Below are 22,230 nucleotides of genomic sequence, written 5' to 3'. Positions count from 1 at the left end.
AAAGATTACATAGGCTTGGACGGCGAGGAAGAATTCTGCAAAATCGATCTGATTAGCGAATGCAAACTTCGTCACCCAAAACTGGACGTTGGCAATTTCATCCACCATTTCCGATTGCAACACTCGGAATTATCTAGCGGATACGATCTGGTGGAGGAGTTTGATTCGAATATTAAACAACACACTTACGGCCATCCTGTGGAAGACGTTCAGACATCGATTGAACATCATCAGGTGGTAACAAAATCTGAGTGAAAGGATGTCACAACCTTGGAGCAATTCCAAATGAAATCGACAAATGACAAAACATGAATATTTTTCATTCGAATGAAAGTGTGTATTCCGTTTGGGTTAGAGGAAATATGAGTTTTCCACAGCAATTGGGAATTTTTTGACTCAAGTGTAACTTTTGAAAAGGGCGTATCGATTTGAGTAAGAGAAATCTTTGATGATTTATATCTCAAAAACTATGAGTCGTACCGAAATAATTTCTTAGAAAGAGTTATAGAGTATTGATGGTTGAATATGAAAAAAATGTATACTGAGAAAAAAAAAGTACTCTTTTTTTATTTACAAAATAAAAATTCAATTTGCAATATCCAAAATATATATTTTTAATTTTTTTTAAATTTATTCATACAAAATAAAAGTCATGTAGAAAATTTAAAAAATGGACCCAAGATGGTAAAACTATTTTTGACGAAATTTGTGGAACATCAAATTTTTAGGAATTTTCGAAACTTCGAATTTTTGTATGTTAGCAATTATTCTTAGCCACAAATTATGAATTCTGATGTGATTAAAAAAAAGGTTATTATCAATCTCCTTCTAAATGCAACCATTCTCGAGATATTTAAAAAACTATTTCTAATTTATAATCTTTTTTATAGTAAATAATCTCTTTTAATATGTTTGTCGTGTTATACCGTCATGTTCATAAAATTTTATGAATTTTCTTATAATTTCCAACGACTTTTTTGATTGATTGAAATTTGTAATAAAATAAAAAAGATTTTTTAGTTTCGCTACGTTTTGTATTAACCCACATGTCTTCGAATGTTCCGTAACGTAACTCCTAAACATATGTCTTTACCATAACGATGTATTTGGAAAAGTTGTTGGAAATTATAAGCGAATTCATAAAATCTCATGGACATGATGGTATAACACGACAAACATATTTGAAGGGCCTATTTACTACTAAAAAGACAATATATTAAAAAATTTTTTAAAAAAATAAATATCTCGAGAATGGCTACATTTAGAAGGAGATTGATAATACCTTTTTATGTTTTAAATCACATCAGGATTCATAATTTGTGGCTAAAAATAATTGCTAATATACAAAAATTCGGAGTTTTGAAAATTCCTAAAAATTCGATGTTCCACAAATTTCGTAAAAAATAGTTTTACCTTCTTGGGCCCATTTTTTGAATTTTCTACATGACTTTATTTTATATGGAAAAATTGAAAAAAATATGAAAAAAAAATTTTTTTTGATATCGCAAATTAAAATTTTATTTTGTAAATAAAAAAGAGTACTAATTTTTCATCTCAGTGTATATTTTTTTCAAATTAAGCCAACAATACTCTATAACTCTTTCTAACACACTATTTCGGTACGACTCATATTTTTTGAGATATAAATTATCAAATATTTCTCTTACTAAAGTCGATACGCCCTTTTCAAAAATTACGAGTCAAAAAATTCTCAATTGCTGTAAAAAACTCATATTTCCTCCAACCCAAACGGAATACACACTTTCATTGGAATCAAAAATACAAGTTTTTAAAATCTGCATTTTTAGGACGATTTCGTTTGGAATTGCTGCTTGGTGGTCAATGAGCCATTGTAGGCTCGATGGCGTCGATATTTCCATAGTAAAATTAAAACAAAATCGATTTCTATGTAATTTAGTTGTTGCGCAAATATTTATATTCACATTGTAACTGAATTCACCTTTTGCTCAGTTACGCGATCTTGCACCTCTGGTCTTTTTAACCTAATTTGCTGGTTATTTTCACCATAGAGCTAAATAAACCTATACTTTTTCACATCGGAATTGTAGGGTTTCTGAAGCATTTCTGATAAGTTGAATTGGAATTGTGTATTCAATGTGTAAAATGAAAACATTTCAACTTGCTTGCTTGAACTATTTAAAAAAGTCTAATGACTCCTTCAAACTTCGCAACGCTATCCTAATTTGCTGTCACTATTATGAATTTTCAGTACTTTCTTATCTTCCTCAAACAATTTTACCGTTTCGTCAGTTGTCCGAGAACGATGTTGATATTGAATGAACTGGTATATAAATATCAATGAAAAAAGAACGGACTGCACGCGCTTCGTGCAGCAAACGATAATTGCGAATGAAATTGTGTAAATATAATGTTCTCATTATTTAAAAAAATAATATATACACAAATAAGGAAGTTAATGTTAATAAATTTTATAAAACCCACTTTTTATGTGTGTTTTTCATTAATACAACTTTTGTGACCTAATCAGTTATTTGCGTTCTTTAGTATTTTTTCAAATATACCCAAACTGATCCGCATTTTTGGCATATGCTCACAAAATTTGCTCCGCACTCAAACGGTTAAGGTCTGTTCTAGCCACGCGTTTATTCGGGCCCAAAAGGAGTGTTCTGTATTTGAGCTGGCGGAAAAATATATCTCGCAAGACCACGTGTTCGATGTCGTAATAGCCTTGGCCAATATCGCATTTACATTAACTCATAAAATAAGTGATTTGAGGGGGATTATTGTTTGTAGTTTCTTGTAGATGAATTTAAACACCATCTGAGAAATTCTCTGTGGAACATTAAACATTAATGTCGTCCTATCTGCTGTAGCGCTTTTTTTTACTTTACCCAGTTTCATCGAAGTAAACGCACTCGGAGAGGAAAATTGAACGCCCGGACGAGAGAGCGAGAATTGTAAAGCGTCCACCATAGAGATACTCATTCCCATGGAGCAAATTCTTGTTACGAGTTGTAAACAAAACGAGGAAGGAGAGTAACTAAATTATTCGAACTAGTTTCAGTCTAGCAATGCTTTGGTGAACTCAGAGTTATCAAAAGAAAAACATTTGGTTATGATGGGAGAGGATTAATCGTTAGTCGCAGTTTGTACATATCGCGATCTGTGCAGTTTGCGATTAATCGTAAATCGCATCATGCTTCCTTGTTTTCCATCCTCGCTCATAGTGATCGACTTAATTAAATTAGTTATCCGTATGTTGTACATTGTTCGAACAGCGTCTCATTAACAACTGCACAAACTGAGATCCACAGTTTCTGGCGTGTACTTACGATGAGCTTTGCTTAGGATAAACAATGGGTTAAGATTGCAGGCAGCAGTGATTTTGCTTCCATATTGCTCTCTCGAGATTTTGGTAGATCGCCGTTGCACGCATTCGAGTGATAGCTGTGGGTAAGTATAGGGTTGGGGAAAAAGAAATGTCGTATTTCTGATCGAAATTTGACGCTTTATTTAACATACTTAAAATTATCCAATTTAAGTCAAATATGCGCCGTTTTGTTCGCAAACTTGTTGCCATTCAGAAGGCAACTTCATTATCCTCCCCTCCTTATTTGCAAAAAACTCAGACAGCCAGTTTTCGCAAGCCTCTTTTGAGGCCAACTTAGTATCACCAAGAGCGTTTTGCATGGATCGGAGAAGATGATAATCACTTGGAGCCAGGTCCGGACTATACGGTGGGTGCAATAGGACATCCCATCCGAGCTCCCGTAGCTTCTGGTGGGTCATCAAATATGTGTGAGGCCGAGCGTTGTCCTAGTGGAAAACAACACCATTCCTATTGATCATTTCTGGTCACTTCTGGTCAATCGCCTGCTTCAAACGGTCAAGCTGCTCACAGCAGAGAACCGAGATGAGGGGCTGGCCATAGTTGAGCAGCTCATAGTGGATGATTCCCTTCCAATCCCACCAAACACACAGCAAAATCTTCCTGGCCGTTAATCCGGGCTTGGCGATGGTTTGGGCCGGCTCACCGCGCTTCGACCACGACTTTTGTCGCTTAAGGGTGTCGTACGTGATCCACTTTTCATCACCAGTCACCATCTTCTTCAAAAATGGGTCGAGTTCGTTCCGTTTCAGCAGTGCATCGCAGGCTTTGATTCGGTCTAAAAGATTTTTTTTTGCGTCAACTCGTGTGGCACCCACACATCCAGTTTTTTTTTGGAATCCAATCTTCTGCAAATGGTTCCAAACGGTTTTATGGTCTATACCCAGTTCCTGGCCAATCGAGCGAGTGCTCACATGCCAGTCTACTTGGATGGTTTCAACGATTTTGTCGGTTTCCACGACGATTGGTCTACCAGTACGGGGTATATCTTCGACAGCCACTACACCAGAACGAAATCGATCAAACCAGCGCTGTGCTGTGGGAATCGTTACAGTATCATGTACATAAACTACACGAATTTTTTCGGCTGCCTTCGTTGCAGTTTTACCTCGCAGGTAGTAAAAAATATGGCGAATTTCTTGCTTGGTGGACTCCATCTTTGACGCGCTATAACTTGATACTGAAAAGGACAATCACAACACTGTCATAACGACACTTGTAGTTCAGATTGTCGTCTGTAAATAGTCGTATAGTATGACCCGATGCGATAATATGTTGACAATATACGACATTTCTTTTTCCCCAGCCCAACATAAATAAGAGAGCATCGCTCGCTAATGGTGTTTCCAATACACCTAATTTAAGATGCATTGAAGCAATCTGCTGCTATCACTGGTTTCGAAGGAGAAATATCGCACACACTGCAGTACTATTTCGACCTTAGTATTTTTGTTGTGGAAACCGAGGTGAGGGTTCGATGAAAAGATGTGATGAGTTTTGATGATACTTATTGTTTTAGATTTTATAAACTGATTTGAAGTTTATATTAAGTTCTATTCGTTCACCAATACAATGTAAAAATGTACTAGAAGAGGGTGTAATCCGATCAATGTATTTTATTTTTTTTATCACCGCTTCCTCGGTGAATCCCGTGGATTAATTTGTACATCTTCCTCTCGATTTGGTACGGAACATCTCACTTGAATTGCAGCATCAGGGACCATCCAACACTGCGCTTTGGGTAATAACATATGCATTGGGTATTGAACTGATTTTAGCGATTTCTCATGCGATTATTCTCCCATCTAGTGGTTAATCCATCTATGGCAATCGTAGCAACCCTGTTGTGTACAGAAAAAGTATAGCATTCTGGAGAAGGGCGAGAGCGTCAAACGAAAGCCTGGATCCGGCCGTCCAATATATTTCCCACGGCAAGATCTTGAATAAGGTTCTTCTTTGGCTGATGATCAGTGAGGAGGTAATGTCCAACCCGCTGTTCTTTCAGCTTTCCTCCGGGATTTGCTCTGAGCGGAGAAATATACAGTACGAAACGGATGCCGGAAGTTGTTTCATCAATGGAGGGGGATGCGGTCTTGTGACCGGACCTGGGCTCGGCCAATTATCTCATGAGATCACAGGAGGAGATGGACCGACTGGAAACAAACGTTGTAACGAAGACCGCCAATCCCTGCTGCGACCTATAGAAGATTTTCAGGCGAACCTTAAACGGAGGATCTACTCCAATATTTTCGTGGCCAAAACGGAGAAACAGCTGATCGTATAGGCCATGAAAGAACATGCATATATCCATTTTTCATCGGTCATGGCTATAGCACGGCACGGTGTCGAAGCATAGGATTGATTTTTTGTAGTCTTTTTCATAGCCAATCCGAATTGTTAATGCATATGGTACAACCACACAACTTGTCCAACATCCAAGTCTTTTTGATTGAACCTCTGTTTGCTCTTTCATACTGGCTACTGTATATTTGTAATTTGTCCTGACGAATGTGTTAGGAATTTGTCCCAAATTTGTTTGCAAATAATTTGCAAATGAGACACCAACGTCTGGAGGTGGCGGCCACCACAGATCATCTATCTTCATCTTCTCCACTAGACCATCTGATTGTAGATGTAAGACTGTAGTAAAGGGTGTGTCACATCAAATAGCATCACGGAAAAAACGCTGTAAAAATTTATTTTTTAGGAATTATATCTTGAACACTGCCGCGAGTACATACACATCGGGGCTACTTGCGTGCAAAACAAAACATTACTCGTGCAAAAGTCATATGCCGATGCTGCAAAGCATATGGGTACCTCACTGATGCCGCCGAAAACAACGAACCAAACCAACAAAGACCCTGTGAAACTCGTTCTTAGAACAGAACAAAAAAAGACAAGCGCTTCCAAGTCCGCAACCATGCCACCACCAAAAAATACTACTCAGAACCAGCAGTTACCACCACCGGAGTCCACCGAACAAAACTTCCCTACGTTGCCCTCTACCTCGGGTTTGACTCAACCATCGGGCAATGGGTCGTTGACCGTCACAACAGGTCAATTACCCCCTGCTAACAGTGGAGTGACACGCAAAACTGTTAGCAGCAAGTCCGATGGGAACGGTACTGACTCATCTGTTGGTTCTTCTCGCTCTACGAGAAATCTGCGCGATCGCCCACCAGGCAAGAAGCTTCGCAGTGATGATGAGGACAACATGCGCGAAGGAGATAATATACTATCCTAATGGTTGAATTCTCCAGCTACAATATTGCCTCGATAAATATAAACACGATAACGAACCCAACGAATTTGACGGCGCCAGTGGTTGTATGGTTAGCGTAACAGCCTCACAATCCGATCGGCCTGGGTTCAATCCCAGCTGGCGTCGTTGGGATTTTCTGAGGCGAAAAATCTCTGGTTACGTCTTCCTTCGGAGCGGAAGTAAAAGAAAGTGGCCCGGCTCATGAGTTGTTGAGTCTGATAGGTAGGAACAGGTGGAGTCGCCTCCCTGATGTCGGTGATTGGCACTAAAGTGGCGGAAATAGGCCGACGAAAAATAAGCGAAGATAAAAAAAAAAAAAAACCCAACGAAGATTGACGCACTCCGTACGTTTCTCCGAACACAGGAGCTAGACATCGTGTTCCTACAGGAGGTAGAAAATGAGCGGTTATCTCTTCCCAATTTTAACGTCGTCTGCAACGTAGATCACGCAAGACGGGGAACGGCGATAGCGCTGAAAGAACATATCCAATTCTCTCACGTCAAAAAGAGCCTGGATGGCCGTCTAATCGCATTACGAATCCAGAATACTACTCTCTGCAACGTCTTTGCACCTTCAGGTACAGCTTTACGTGCCGAGAGAGAGAGCGATTTTTTATTGGAACAATTGCATACTATCTTCGCTACAACACACGAAACGTAATTCTCGCTGGTGATTTCAATTGCGTGTTACATCCAAGCGACTCTACGAGTGCCAACTCGAGTCCGGCACTGCAAGCGACTGTACAGCAACTGCAGCTACACGACTTGTGGCTGAAGCTATATCCCACTACTCAAGCTCCCACGTATATCACACACAATGCGGCATCCAGGCTCGATCGTATATATGTAAGCGCAGGGCTACGCGAGCAGCTTCGTAGCGCTTCAACACACGTGTGTTCTTTCACAGACCACAAGGCGTTAACAGCTCGTATTTGCCTTCCCCATCTTGGCCGCGAACAAGGACACGGTTTCTGGTGTCTCCGTCCGCATCTTTTGATTCTCGAGAGTATAGAAGAATTCCAAATTCGATGGCAATTTTGGACCCGACAGCGGAGGAATTTTCCCAGCTGGATGGCATGGTGGTTGTCGTTCGCGAAACCGAAAATTAGATCTTTTTTCCGATGGAAGTCAAGAGAAATATTCAACATCTTCAACGCTGAACATCAACGGCTTTACGCACAATTGCGAGTCGCATATGATGACTACTACAGAAATCCCGACATGCTGATCACAATCAATCGCGTTAAAGCTCAAATGCTTTCTCTGCAACGGAAGTTTGCGCAAAATTTCATACGCATCAACGAGACACTCGTAGCGGGGCAAAACTTATCAACGTTTCAACTTGCTGACAGACGGCGAAAAAGAACAGAAATAACAGAACTTCAGAACGAGCGAGGAGAACAAATAGTGGGTTCTAGTGAAGTCGAACAGCACATGTTTCAGTACTTCGTGGATCTGTATGCGGCGGAAGAGGAAAGGCCGATATCAGAAGAAAACTTTGAATGCGAGAGAGCTATACCCGAGAACGACGAATGTAACACAACACTGATGGAAGAAATCACCGTCAGTGAGATCAAACATGCCATCCGAACCTCGCAAAAGAGGAAATCACCCGGATCCGATGGGTTACCGGTAGAATTTTACCAGCGAATGTTTGACGTAATATATAGAGAACTCTACTTCATAATCAATGAAGCGAGAAGAAACGAGCTCCCCTCAGCGTTCACGGATGGCATAATCGTGCTGGTGAAAAAGAAAGGCGGTGAAACTACAGCGCGGTCATACCGTCCTATAACCCTGCTCAATGTTGACTAGAGATGTGCCATCCGCTCATGAGCTGTTCCGAAGAATCGACTCTTTGAAGTGAGTTGACGCGGAACAGCTCGCAAAAAAAATCAAACAGCTCTTCAGCTCACTTTGATGATGATGAAGGAGAGAAAAGAGCTGTAGAATTGAAGAGAGTGTGTGAGCTGTAAGATTCAAATGAACTGACCGTCTCTCGCTCTTCGTGTTAAGACATCAGTTTAGTTTCATTTGTCCCTCGTCTTTTCAACTGTTATATTCGCGTTGACGGCATTGAGCTTTGTTTACCAGTTTAGGGGGCGCCAAAAATAATAATTGGCTCTCAGGCAGAATGAACACGTTCTCAAAATTCAAATTATTAATGAAAATTAACTTCTGTGTATCAAATGAGTATTCTATTTCAATGAAAAACACTTTGTTTGCAGGCGGTGCAAAAATCTCATAAGAAAAATGTCGGAAATGTTGTACTCGCCGAGTCTGTTGTAAATAATAGTCTGGAATACGTGTTTCAAGTAATTAATAATATGGTGTGAAAAATTTCATTTGAATTTTAACATTTTCAAACTGGCTTCGTGGCTATCGAGTTTGGGACCCAAATTGAAAGTCGGCACTGACAACTGAGCTGAAGAGCTGTTCATAAAGAACAGCTCATTTAGATGAGCTGATATGATCAGAGCTGTTCATCATGATGAGCTGATTTGCACACCTCTACATTGTTGACTACAAAATTCTGAGTAGAGTGATGAAAGCTCGCTTAGAACTTTTACTCTGGACTCACCGTGTGCTGAGCGCTGTGCAGAAATGCGCAAATGCCCATCGGTCAATTTTTCAAGCCTCTCTTTCGCTGAAGGATCGAGTGGCCCGAATGATAACGAACAAACAGAAAGGAAAGTTGATATCTTTCGATTTGGAACACGCTTTTGATCGGGTTTCTCATGAGTTCCTACACCGGACTTTACTCTCTCTGGGAATTAATCCGAGCTTCGTTAGCTGGATCTCCAGGGTGGAAGATGCCTCTTCGTCGCGGCTGCTCATAAATGGGCGCCTGTCACAACCGATCCGAATAGAGCGTTCTGTACGTCAAGGTGATCCGTTGTCCATGCTTCTTTTCGTGATATATCTGCATTCACTACTTACACATTTGGAGCGTATATGTGGTGATGATTTATGCGTTGCGTACGCCGATGACATTACGGCGATCGCAACTTCAACGTCAACAATGGAACGTATTTTTAAAGTATTTGTCGATTTCGAGATAGTAGCTGGAGCAAAACTCAATCGTCAAAGAACAGTGGCAATAGATGTCGGTTTCATCAATGGAGATCCGCTGACGATACCAGGGCTGCAGACAACAGAGAAGGTTAAGGTGTTGGGCATTATTTTTGTCAATTCAGTGCGACTGATGGCAAAATTGAACTGGGACAGTTTGATATCCAGAATTGCGCAAATAATGTGGATGCATAACATGCGATACCTAAATTTACAACAGAAGGTTATACTGCTGAACACGTTTATCACAGCAAAGGCGTGGTACGTCGCATCGATATTACCACCACAGTGCATTCATACTGCGAAACTGACTGCGATGATGGGAACTTTCCTATTTCGTGGTTTGCCAGCACGTGTCCCAATGCAACAATTGGCGCGTAGCAAAGAACAAGGCGGACTTAAGCTACACTTACCGGTAATCAAAAGCAAGGCACTTCTGGTCAATCGCCACTTGAAAGAAATCAATTCAATGCCGTTTTATCAATCCGTATTGAGCCAAAACATCTCCTATCCCGCTGAATGTCCCTGTTTGAAAATCATGTGTCAACAGATCATCTTGCTGCCGCAGCATATGCAGCAAAAATCCACCTGCGACCAAATACACAGATTATATCTGGAACAGCTGGAACCGCCAAGAGTGGAACGAAAATACCCGAGCCAAAACTGGAAGCAAATCTGGCTAAACATTTCCACGAAAAAAATGTCATCGAGCCAGCGCAGTGACCTTTATCTGTTGGTGAATGAAAAGACAGAACATCGTAGATTGTTCAACATCATCGGGCGAGCAAGCGATCAGAATTGTGAACGCTGCATCGCGACTACGGAGACGCTGAAGCATAAGTTCAGCGAGTGCCCCAGAGTGACTGCAGCATGGCGGTACATGCAACAGCGATTTACGACGACACTGGGTGGGTGGCGAAGACTCACATTTGACGATCTTTTACGATCGGTACTCAACAACATCGCACCAGCAAGTAAAATTGAAATTCTGAGGTTATTCATAATCTATACAAACTATATCAAAAATCATAACAATGCAATAGATATCAGTGAACTTGAATTCTTTTTAAATTATAATGAATTTGTGATGTAAATACTAGAAATAAATAAACAATACTTGACAAAAAAAAAATATATATCTCCAGCTTTCGCTTATAATCAGATAAGAGTGTATAGATCACGTTGGCCATGCTTCACTGTCAATTTTTCGTAAATTTGGAAAAATATCGTCGAACGAAAAAGAGCGTCGTGAATTAATCCTGCGCACTCATTTCGAGAATCCGGAGTTGTCACATCGGGACATCGGTAAGATGCTGGGAATCGTCCAATCCACGGTCAGCAGTGTACTAAAACGATACTTTGAGAACCTAACCATCGACCGCAAGGTAAAGAACGGCAAAAATGGATGCTCTGTCAGTGAAAAAGATCACAAGCGCGTAGTTAAGCAGTTTAGACGTGATCCGAGAAGTTCGGTCCGGGATGTCGCCAATAAGCTGAATTTGTCAAGTTCATTCGTCCAGCGGACCAAGCAGCGGGAGGGCCTGCGTACATACAAGGTTCAGAAGGCTCCTAACCACGACGAAAGGCAAAACATGGTGGGGAAGACGCGAGCCCGGAAGCTGTACACCGAAATGCTGACGAAGCCGCATTGCCTGGTAATGGACGACGAAACCTACGTCAAAGCGGACTTTCGTCAGCTGCCGGGCCAGTTGTTCTTCACCGCAGAGGACAAATTCAGCGTTCCGGAGGAGATTCGCAAGCAGAAACTATCCAAGTTTGCCAAAAAATACATGGTGTGGCAAGCGATCTGCTCTTGCGGAAAGCGGAGCGCCCCCTTCGTGATGACCGGCACGGTAAACGGGCAGGTTTACCTTAAGGAGTGCCTACAGGAGCGTTTACTACCACTATTGAAGCAGCACGAGGGCCCGACCATCTTCTGGACGGATCTCGCTTCGTGCCACTATTCAAAGGACGTGTTGGAGTGGTACGAAGCCAACGGGGTCACCTTCGTGCCAAAGGAAATGAACCCGCCCAACGCGCCGGAGCTTCGCCCAATAGAGAAATATTGGGCGATTATGAAGCAGGCCCTCCGTAAGAACCCAAAAGTTGTCAAATCGGAGGCGGACTTCAAGAGAAAATGGATTTCTGTTCAAAAAAAAACTACAACCTGACGTTGTACAGAACCTTATGGACGGGGTAAAGAGGAAGGTGCAAGCATACGGGCTTGGGCTCGAAGTATGAATAAAAAGAAAATGCCAAAAGTTGTTTAATAGTTTTTATTTTACTGTCTAAAATTTTCAAAAGGATCGGTCTACTGGGCGAATTTCTACACAGAGTTTTTTCCGTGATGCAATTTGATGTGACACACCCTTTATGCAACACCTTAAACTTTCAATCGAATTACGAAGACATTCGATCGAATGCTTTGAGAAAATTTAGTTCTCGAAACAACAGTAGCTTCTTCAGCAGTCAAAATGACAGGCGAGCACTAAGAACTTTTGGATGCCCTGATAATTCTATGAAATTCCTTTCCTTCAATCTCATGGAGTTAGGAATAGAATCGATCGATCAGACTGTCAATGAAATGAAAATCGAAGAGACGAGCCTTTCGACAGCATCGGAATAAGTTGTGATGTGCATGAAGCAATCCTCTACGTAATTTGCATTGAATTCATTGGTTTGGGAGCAGAATAACCGTTGCGATTCACTGGTGTTCTATTTCTAAGAACCTTGAGAGCGGCACTTGTTTGTATCGCCGTGAAGTATTTTGTTCGAAGTTCTAAAAGCTGGTAGACGTTGGTGGCCATGGTGAATTGATTGGTTTTGACTATGTATAAGCATCATCAAACACACGATTGATTCGAGGCTAACAAATGAAAATGTGGGGGAACCGCGGGTAATACGGACAGGTGGTTGATTTGTATAGTTAGATTTTGAATTTCCGATTTCTTTTAATGAGAACACCTTATACATGTTATCTATCTGTATATATATATATATATATATATATATATATATATATATATATATATATATATATATATATATAATGGATTTCTGTCTGTCTGTCTGATTCTTATGGACTCGGAAACTTCTGAACTTATCGACATGAAAATTGATTTGTAGGGGTTTTTGGGAAGGTTTTCATGATAGTTTGATACCCCTCCCCCCTCTGCCATACAAATGGAAACACCAACTTTTGCATTACTCGAGGATTAATCAAGCAAATGAAACCAAATTAGGCATGTGGAGGTTTTGGGGCTCAATAAATGTTTCTATTGTGGTTAGACACTCCACCGTCCTTACTAATGGGGTGCTGCCATACAAATGAAAAACAAATTTCTGCATAACTCGAAAACTAATCAAGCAAATGAAGCCAAATTTGGCATGTGAATATTTTAGGGGGCACGAAACATTTCTATGGTGAATAGACACTCCTCCCGCTCTGTAAGGGGAGAAGAGGGGAGGGGTCTGTCTTTATTCTATCATATTTTCTGTATCAAAAATTCATTCCATGTAACGGAGAAACATGTTATGTTGAACGAGAATTGTGTCTGAAAATGATCTGATATTATAATGACGAGTTTTGGTAGAAGTACTAGGATTTTTTTAGTAAAAGTAAATTCAACGGGGTCGATTAGAAGATCAATCAATGAACAGTTCTGTGATGGACTCATGAACTTGCGCTCAGTAAGAAAACGTGAATGTTTCAAGGTATTGATTACAAAGAACAAATTTTGGGCGAGACGAAGTTTGCCGGATCAGCTAGTTCTATAATTCACCCTATGGCAATTCACAGCTAGTTCTATAATTCACCCTATGGCAATGAGTACTGATCAAAAGTGAAAAAGGGAAACAAAAACCGAAAATCACACATCATTCCGCGTGAGGATGTAATTTTAGCTGCTTCGATATTAAGCATTTTGAGTGGTTTAATATCAAAATTCAATTCGCTGATGGTTGAGTTAACAGAGAAGCGATATTAAGTATGTACGGAAAAGTAAATTCATTTTAGAGTGGAAAGTTCAAATTATTGATATAATTGTACTGGTGGGGTAAAACGGACAGTTACCAGTGGGAGTGAAATGAACTATGAAAAGTCTGTTCAATCTATACCTAAGGAATGCCCTGCGTCTATGAATGGAAATCAAATCGCCAAATGTAGACTGTTTAGAAGCTGACTTGAACCAAAGCAATATAGTTGAGGGTCTGTCCGTTTATACTGCTGAAATGCACGATATCACTTCTAGATGAATTAATTTGATTTTTTCATCATTTAACGGATATTCGTGATGAGTCCAAACCTTGGTTGAATAAAATTATTCCTCTCGCGATCGATAACCTCTACGCTCCATATATTACAAACCTGTCCATATTACCCCCACTACATGTCCATTATGGTGAAGGTTGAAGCTAGCCACAAATGGCTGCCACAATGGCGGTCATTTCTTTCATCTCCCTCCCTCACCTCTCGCCCGAAAATCAATCATTTTGCGAAACAGTGTGAAGAAAATGATCGTTTTCGCACACTTCCCATCAAGTAATATCAACCAAACTCTAATCGATTACTCACAAGATATTAAATTTTCATCTGCTTTCGCACCGTATAGTGAAGAACGTCGGAAAACTCGAGCAAGTGCTCTGAAAGTTAAATTTTCGTTTTTCAATCTTCTGCAATGGTTTTGTTTGTATTGGTGGAAGCATCGTTATTTTTTCGACACTGATGCCAAACAACATCATCGAAACAGCTATAAAAACCACTCAATAAAATGTTATTCCGGAGTCATAGCGTCCCATATCATGAAAATCAATAGAATAAAATTGTGTTGATATCAATACAATTATTATTTTTACGTTTAATGGGTCTATAATGTAAGTTTTAGCAACTTTAACATTGGGTAAGAAAATTGTATTGCAGAGCTCGGAACACTGCCACGGCTGCCTATGCTTTCAAAAACAGTAAACGGAAAAGTATTAAATTCAATCTAAATGCCTCGGCCAACGAAGAGAAGGGGTAAGGCTTTCCAACGTGAATATGTGAAAACAATACGATCAACGAAGGAAAATATTAAGGAATTATCAACATCGAGTTACTATGCGGAAGAACTTGTTAATACCAAAAGTGCCCCAATTCGCATGAAAAAAATGTTGTACTTTCGGTCTGTTTTAATTTTAGTAAAAAACACTGAAAAACACTTTTTTGTAAAATATTTGGCCAATTAGGTAGAAAAACAGTATATTGAATTGCGAGAAACTGCATCAATGTTTTGGGAAACATGAGTTTCCAAAGATATAATTGAAATTCTTCTTAACATGTCCGTTTTACCCCCACCTCCCATACATTGAATTCGACTCCGATTGCGTCAACTCGGTGGCTTGGGGCCATCTCCTCATTAGATGGTGACTTCGCCACCCTTAAATAGACCTCAGAATAAATTTCATTGCGGAAAAATAAATTCATTATAAAAATTGCCGGCGGTGTTAATACGTAAGTACCAGTATTTGTAGTAAGTAAATCTAGATATAAAGTAAGCAAGTGAATATAATATTTTCTAGTAAACAAATGAGTATTTCTTCATATTTCATTATTTTTCTCTACAACGAATAATTCAGATCTTTGGTACTAATTTTTTGAAGAAAAAGTACAGATGGGATAGATTTTTTCCCTTCTGGTACACATTAAAATGTGACAACACTGGTTACAAAGCTTACACACCTTTCTATGACAGAGTAAAACCCATAGAGCTTCAATTACTGCTCCATAGTAGACTGAATTTTCAGGGACATATTCCTTCTTGTATTTTCACATATTCTTCTCGCCCCACATAAAAAGTGGCCCGAGGTTCCGTAAAAGTATTAACATCCGTGCATTTTATCTACGGATCCGTATTTCAGTAAAAAACAAAAAAAATCTGTCGATCTACGGATCAGAGATGAACCAGCCTTCGGCTGAAAATCTCTTTAATAAAGAAAAACAAAATCTCATCTCAGGTCTACCATGAACAATAATGGCTGGATTGCTAAAAAGGAGTGAACATTTATTTCGATGGCTCTTCCTGTTGTTGGCACTTTGATTTGATCCATAGAAGTGTACATTAAAGTTAATTCGTTTTCTGAATCTATACACATTGGCGTTGATTAGATGGTTTTCGGCTTCCCAATACTTCCCTCCGTGTATGCTCTGCCCTATACAGAACGTTATAAACGATTCACAGTAGATTGCGAATCTATGAAATGAAACAACATGATGTTTGATAACAGACTTGATTTTTGAATGTTTGTGAAACAGAGCCATCTCTAGAACGATTAAAAATCCCCCATCAATGTGATACCTCATTTCCGTTTCAGGATGGGCCGTTACGTTACCATTTCATTGACTGTGTTCATTTCATTCCTTCTTTAGCCTCACGTTCTACGATAATATAAAACCTTTACTACTATTACCCAAAATATTTTTTCCAAAGGAAGCCATCCACTTCAAAGGGATTCAATTAATTACCTGCCCGAACGGACTCTCTTTCCCTCGGCTCATAATCTCGATTCCAGTCACATTTTGAACCATCAAGGGATACTAATGAGATAAAATTAACGTCAATCCCTGTTCGACCTTTATCTGGTGTGCCGTGCGGCAGCATTATTCCACTTTACCGATTCCTTCAACCATAGCGCTCCCGAAGCCCCTCCACACGTGTCCATCAAAAATCCATCCCGTGTTACGTTACGTAGGTTCAATAAAATCGGGGCGCGCGAGAAAGCTGCATGGGGCCGTAATTTTATTTTTATGTTGCTATTTCTGTGTTTAAACTCAACCACCCCCCGTTAAAGTTTATGCTCCTGCTCGACACATAAATACAACAAATCCGCTGCCACAAACGACGACGACGAGGACGAGTGCTGACATTATGAAAAGGTAGGGAAGAAATTATGCCTGCCATACGACACAATGACAATTTATAATCCCAATCATCGCTGATGTTATGGTGCACTTATGCGCTTCATATGGACCGTTCGAGCATTATGCAAATGGGTGCCGCTCATGTTCATAAAATGTCACACTGTGCTTGGTAATATTATGTTTTGCGGAGATGTACTGTTTCGTAATGATTGAGCAAGATATTTGTGCGAAAATATGCCGAAATTAACTTGAACGGTGAAAGTGGGTGAGCTTTGCGAAGAATTTCGTACAGCGAGCGCTGCCAATCAACACGATAGGATCCATGCATTCTATATTACAATTTCTTCGATTTAGATAAGCAAAACCAAACTGAGGCGTCAAACCCAATACCGTCCAAAGTGCGCAAGATCAGGAACGAGCAGAAAAAAATCGGAATGGAACAACCATTGCAAGAATATAAGTTCAGGTTTTTATGCATAGTTTATGCGAAAACACTTTGGAAGATTGTTTCATTCGTTCCCGATGGGGACGGCAGCAAAACATGGCACTGATTAGAGAAGAAAATCCAAAAGTTGGACAAAAACGATATTGAAGAGCGGAAACGTATCCAATTAGCACATGCAGCTTTATATGCTGTTCGATTTCGGAAGGAAGAGGTTGTGCACACTCAGAATAGAACAGACATAATGTCATTTATGAAATAAAATAGCATGGGGATCACGAGAAAATAAACAGAAATACTGTACCGTAGGTCGGTACAGCGGCCACGGAACTAGCTAGTGTTAGTTAGAAACTATTCCAAAAAATAGCAGCAAAATTATTAAATGGTATTTTTCCAACAATCGAACTTTTCATTTGACACCCACCATGTGCATGTTGGTATTCTTGCGTTGAATTTGCGTGCGCTTTCTTTGTTAACTCTTACAGATTCAGCGATCCTTGACCGATCGAATCAGATTACCGATTTAAGTGCGCTACACATACAACTTCCCGTCACCGTGAAGTCAACGTAAAGGAACGAAATGTCAAATATTCTTCCATGGAAATCGTTTGGTAGCATTCACATACACTCTGTCCAACTTCTATAAGACCACCCTGATTCTATTTCGTTGCAACACAAACAGTTAGAATTTCAACAAGATACATTCATACATTGTTGAATGCTTAGAATAAAGTATATTTAACGTCAATTTCGTTCAAAAGAGTTGTTCGATTTATTGTGCTTAAATTTGACAATTTCAGCTGTCCAGTTTCTATAAGACCACTTCAAAATTCATAAGTATTATCAATGAAAAGTTCAAAAAGATCGGCTGATTTACATGTCAATAATTGGTAACCTTACCATTTCGACTAATACCAAATTCTGCTGAACGGATTTCTCGATATTTTCCATTTTTCCGAAAATGCGACCTCAAGCTCTTTAGTCGTGGTGTACCGTTTTCCCTCAGTGTAGATTCTGCGTACAAGGATACCCCATAAAATTTTCAGCAGGATTGAAGTCTGGAGAGCGAGCCAGTCAGTCCAAGAAATAAATTTTTGGTCCTTAATCCATTGCTTTGTTTACTTGCTGGTATGAATAGTAGAATAGTTTTGCTGGAATGAGAATTTGTTGTGATGATATCCACTAAAAAACGGTAGAAGAGAAGATTCCAGAATATGTTTGTAACCCTTGAATGATGTGAAAGCTATCTTGAGCTTTCCGGTTGCACAGAATCCCTCCCAAACCATTCACGTGCCTCCACCAAAATTCCTGGTTGAAAAATACTGTACCTTCTCTGTAAATAACACCTGTACTCGTTAAAACCATGTTAGAGGCGAATGAACTGCAAAGTTCAAAGCCTCTTAAAAACAAAGAATCAATCAATTAAAACCATGAGGGTCATCCAAATTGAACTTTTTTTCGTCAGTGAAGATAACCTTTACATTGAAAAACTTGTTGTTATGGTATATAGCAAAATATATTATTTTGGAAACATTCTTTGTCACAGCATACCATGTCCCACTGTCGGTTCATGTGAGCTTTGGCAAAACTCAGACGTGTTCCGATGTGAGATGGTGTAAAATGAGGAGTTTTAACCTTTTAAGCCCTCTTTATGTGAGGATTTTTTACCAAAATTTGACGAATTGTCATCCGAGCAGATTAGTAGTTAAAATATTGCTTTATTTGCACATACGATTTTGAGGTATTCGAACCTTTTCTGGCTATTTCCCGTTTATCCCGGTCAGAGAGCTTCGATTTATGTGGAGCTCTCTCCTATCCCTACCTTATCCTTGAGGATTAGTCAAATAATTGAGCACTACTTAATGGAATCGTCCAATCCGACGAGAAATTTCTCTGATACCAACATTTTCTTGGTGAAATGCATTAATTGATCAAAACAACTAAAACAACGGAAAATGTAACTGGTCTTATAGAAACTTGACAGTTGAAAATACGAAAACTTTCGTTTACGCCCAGCGCTAGACACCAATACCTACACACTATAGTATAAATTGAAGCATTGTTTTTTTACAATGACACAAAGCAGCAAGATCATCACCTGGTCTTATAAAAGTTGGACAGAGTGTATACAATCACTAGCAACTTTGACGCCGGCAAAATAAGTCCAAGAGAATGGTTGACGGGACGGTGACGGTGACGGTATGTGTAGCGCACTTTATTCAGTATTTTTATTCTTCTTTTTGACGTAGGATTACGTCTTTCGGGAACATGGGGGGTACAAATTAAAAAACGAAAATAGATCGCATCGTGTTGTTTTTCCATCTAAAAGTCGATTTTTAACAAATTTTTTTTAGATAACTGTAAATATTGACGTGTCATGCAATTTTAAGACATTTTGTATCAAAAAAAAATATATATATATTTAAAAACTCCGCTTTCCGGTGATTTTTCGGTTTCCAAAAAAACTCAAATTTTAACATCTACGACACTAGTAAATGAAGTCCGAAATGAGTCCGAAACTACTAGAGTTTGCATTGGTTATTTTATCGTATAAATAAATATTTCGCACGAAGTTCCATATGAAAAATGGAGATGGTCATATAAAATTTAAATTTCTTTCCTGTTTCACCAGTTCCCATAATCGTTATCAGTTTACTGTTATTGCTTGGTAAGTATTTCGCAGTTGACTATAAAATATAATCAAGTATAATGTAATATTTCTTCAAAAAATTCCAAGATTGAAGCTCTGTGAATAAACTTGGATTGTTTTATTACTTTGAACAACAACTAATTTGGATTCAAATATATAATTATCATTCAAACAGTATAACACTTACGTTATTTTATACCATAAAACTACAACATAAAGAAACATCAATAAACGTCAAGCATTTTGGGGGAAGGGGTAAATGCTTGCAAATATCACAAAAGAGTTTGTTGAACATCATATCAAGTTGATTAAAAAAAACCAAGTGGTAAAAGTTCTATTACACGTTCACAAGCCATCAATGGTTGTAGATAATTTTTAAGACATGTGTGTGCATGAAAGGTTGTAGTACGCTTTTAGACAGGCCAAGTAGTTGTTATTTACGCATGCTTGATCATTTTATTGTATTAGTTATTGTTCAAAAATATAAATTGAGCTTAAAACCACAAAAAAAAAAACCCGTTTGTAAATAGTGTGTCCAAAATTCGAATTCACTCTGTTCGAAATTTGATTTTTTTTATAAATAGTGTCCGAAGTTTGATTCTTATTCACTTCAATTGAAAAACATTTCTATTCGATAATTTTCGACGTATTCAATCAAATAGATACCATATAGCACAGAAGCATAAAAGGATATTGAACTAAGATTCATGCTAGAATGCCTACAATGGATGTCAGTCAGTCAGCGTATTAAATATTGCACGCTCACGTTTATATATAAAATGACTAATAATATGACGCCGAATTACCTACGAAACACTATAATGTATGGAAGAGACATGCATCAATATAATACAAGACAAGCAAGCGACCTCAGAACCATGAACTTCCGGATGTCGTGTACCCAAAATTCAATTTTTTATTAGGGATATCGACTGTATAATACCTTACCCAATGAGGCAAAGACAGCAACAAGCCTTCGAATGTTTCGTAGTATTTGTAAAGAGTTTTTGAAGCATGATTTGGATTTTTGACCTGGTGTGTAATCAATGTTAGTATGTAAGATGACGAAGCTATAACGGATTAATTTTTTTTTGTGCTTTTGTCTTTTTTATCATTAGACTATGATGATGGTGGTATTTTATTTGTTTGTACTCGTTTTTAATTTTTTTTTTTTTTTATACATTTCGAGTAGTCTACAACAGTTTGAGCATCGTGCACGTGAAACGGCATAGAGAAGCTTAACATTGAGCATTGGCTAAAAAAATGGTTCTGTTTTTAAGAAAATCATATTCTAAGGGATTGAAAGTGGAAATTACGAACAAGCTAGGGATAGCTCAACCGGAATTCTTGTAAATTTTTCTTTTTTACAGATGATTGACGAGATCTTTCTGTGTTGTGGCAGATCTCATTGCAGATTCAGATTGAAGCGATTATACCCCAGTTTGAATGAAGGGCCTGAAGTATCGGCTGGAATTAGGCTTAGGTTTGCTCAGCTGTCTGGTCTCGAAAACGATTAACAGATCGTTGTCGGGTATCCAGTAAAGCGGGATTTCCTTTGTAAATTCAAAGCTGGTATGGATATAGGTATTAGGTTCGATTCCTGATCGGTCAAGGGTCTTCCCGGGTTGGAAATTCTCTTGACATGCCTTGGGAGAGTTACTGGGCCTGAAGTGTCGGCTAGAATAAGGCTCGGGGTTGCTCAGCTGTCTGGACTCGAAAGCGATCGCATTAGTAGATCGTTCTCGGGAATCTAGTAAAGCGGGAAATCCCTTGTAAATTCATGGCTAATGCTGATATAGGCATTGGGTTCGATTCCCGATCGGTCAAGTGTCTTCCCGGATTGGAAATTCTCTTGACATGCCATGGAATATTTAGCGTTTAGATAATGCACTTACTTGTTCTTTTGATAAACAATCTATGCCAGTGGTACAACCGGACCGTTTTTTGTTTTTAACTAGCTTACTGATTGATTTGATATTACAAAGAAACTCCTCCATATAATTATCCACAAGATAACTCGTCCAGCTCAAACCTATGTAGGGGAAAGAGGTGGGACCATCATCATTAAAAAAAAAAAAAAAACTAATTTATTGAAAATATTCAGCAAATAATTCTTGTATATAAAGTTTAGATCTGTTTTCTGCATCAAATGCCTTAGGCATACGGAATATGATTCAGAACGGTTTATACATTCTGTAAAATATATACCGGGAATTTGTGTTTTTAAAGAAAATGTTTTATTTATCATCTAAATTTAGTTGCTAAACGACTGGACTAAGCGCGCCATCGGTATTTCGCCAGACCCCATAGATCCCATTCGTGGTCCCTAGCATCTTGTCGAGTAACTCCTATCCATTACTCCCCGCGGTGCCGGCTGGGGTACGAGTAACCATAGTGAAGATCGGCTAACCAACCCCGGTGGGATCTTGTGCGTACGATCGCTGTCCAAAACACGGTGATTTGAACTCTCAGGTCAACCAAAAGGAGGCGTTACACCTGGAGACCAAAAGGAGGCGTTACACCTGGAGATCATCAC

General features: G+C 39.1%; 1 protein-coding gene across 3 annotated transcripts in view; it reads right to left on the bottom strand.

Moving 5' to 3' along the window:
• Positions 1-22,230, bottom strand: part of LOC129767205 (uncharacterized) — an 823,328-nt gene that overhangs the window by 242,105 nt on the left and 558,993 nt on the right. The window lies entirely within an intron of this gene.

This window comes from Toxorhynchites rutilus, chromosome 2 (genome assembly GCF_029784135.1).
Source record: "Toxorhynchites rutilus septentrionalis strain SRP chromosome 2, ASM2978413v1, whole genome shotgun sequence".
NCBI classification, from domain to species: Eukaryota; Metazoa; Arthropoda; class Insecta; order Diptera; family Culicidae; genus Toxorhynchites; species Toxorhynchites rutilus.
Note: the sequence above shows the minus strand (reverse complement) of the source record. Positions and strands in the feature narration are given on the sequence as shown.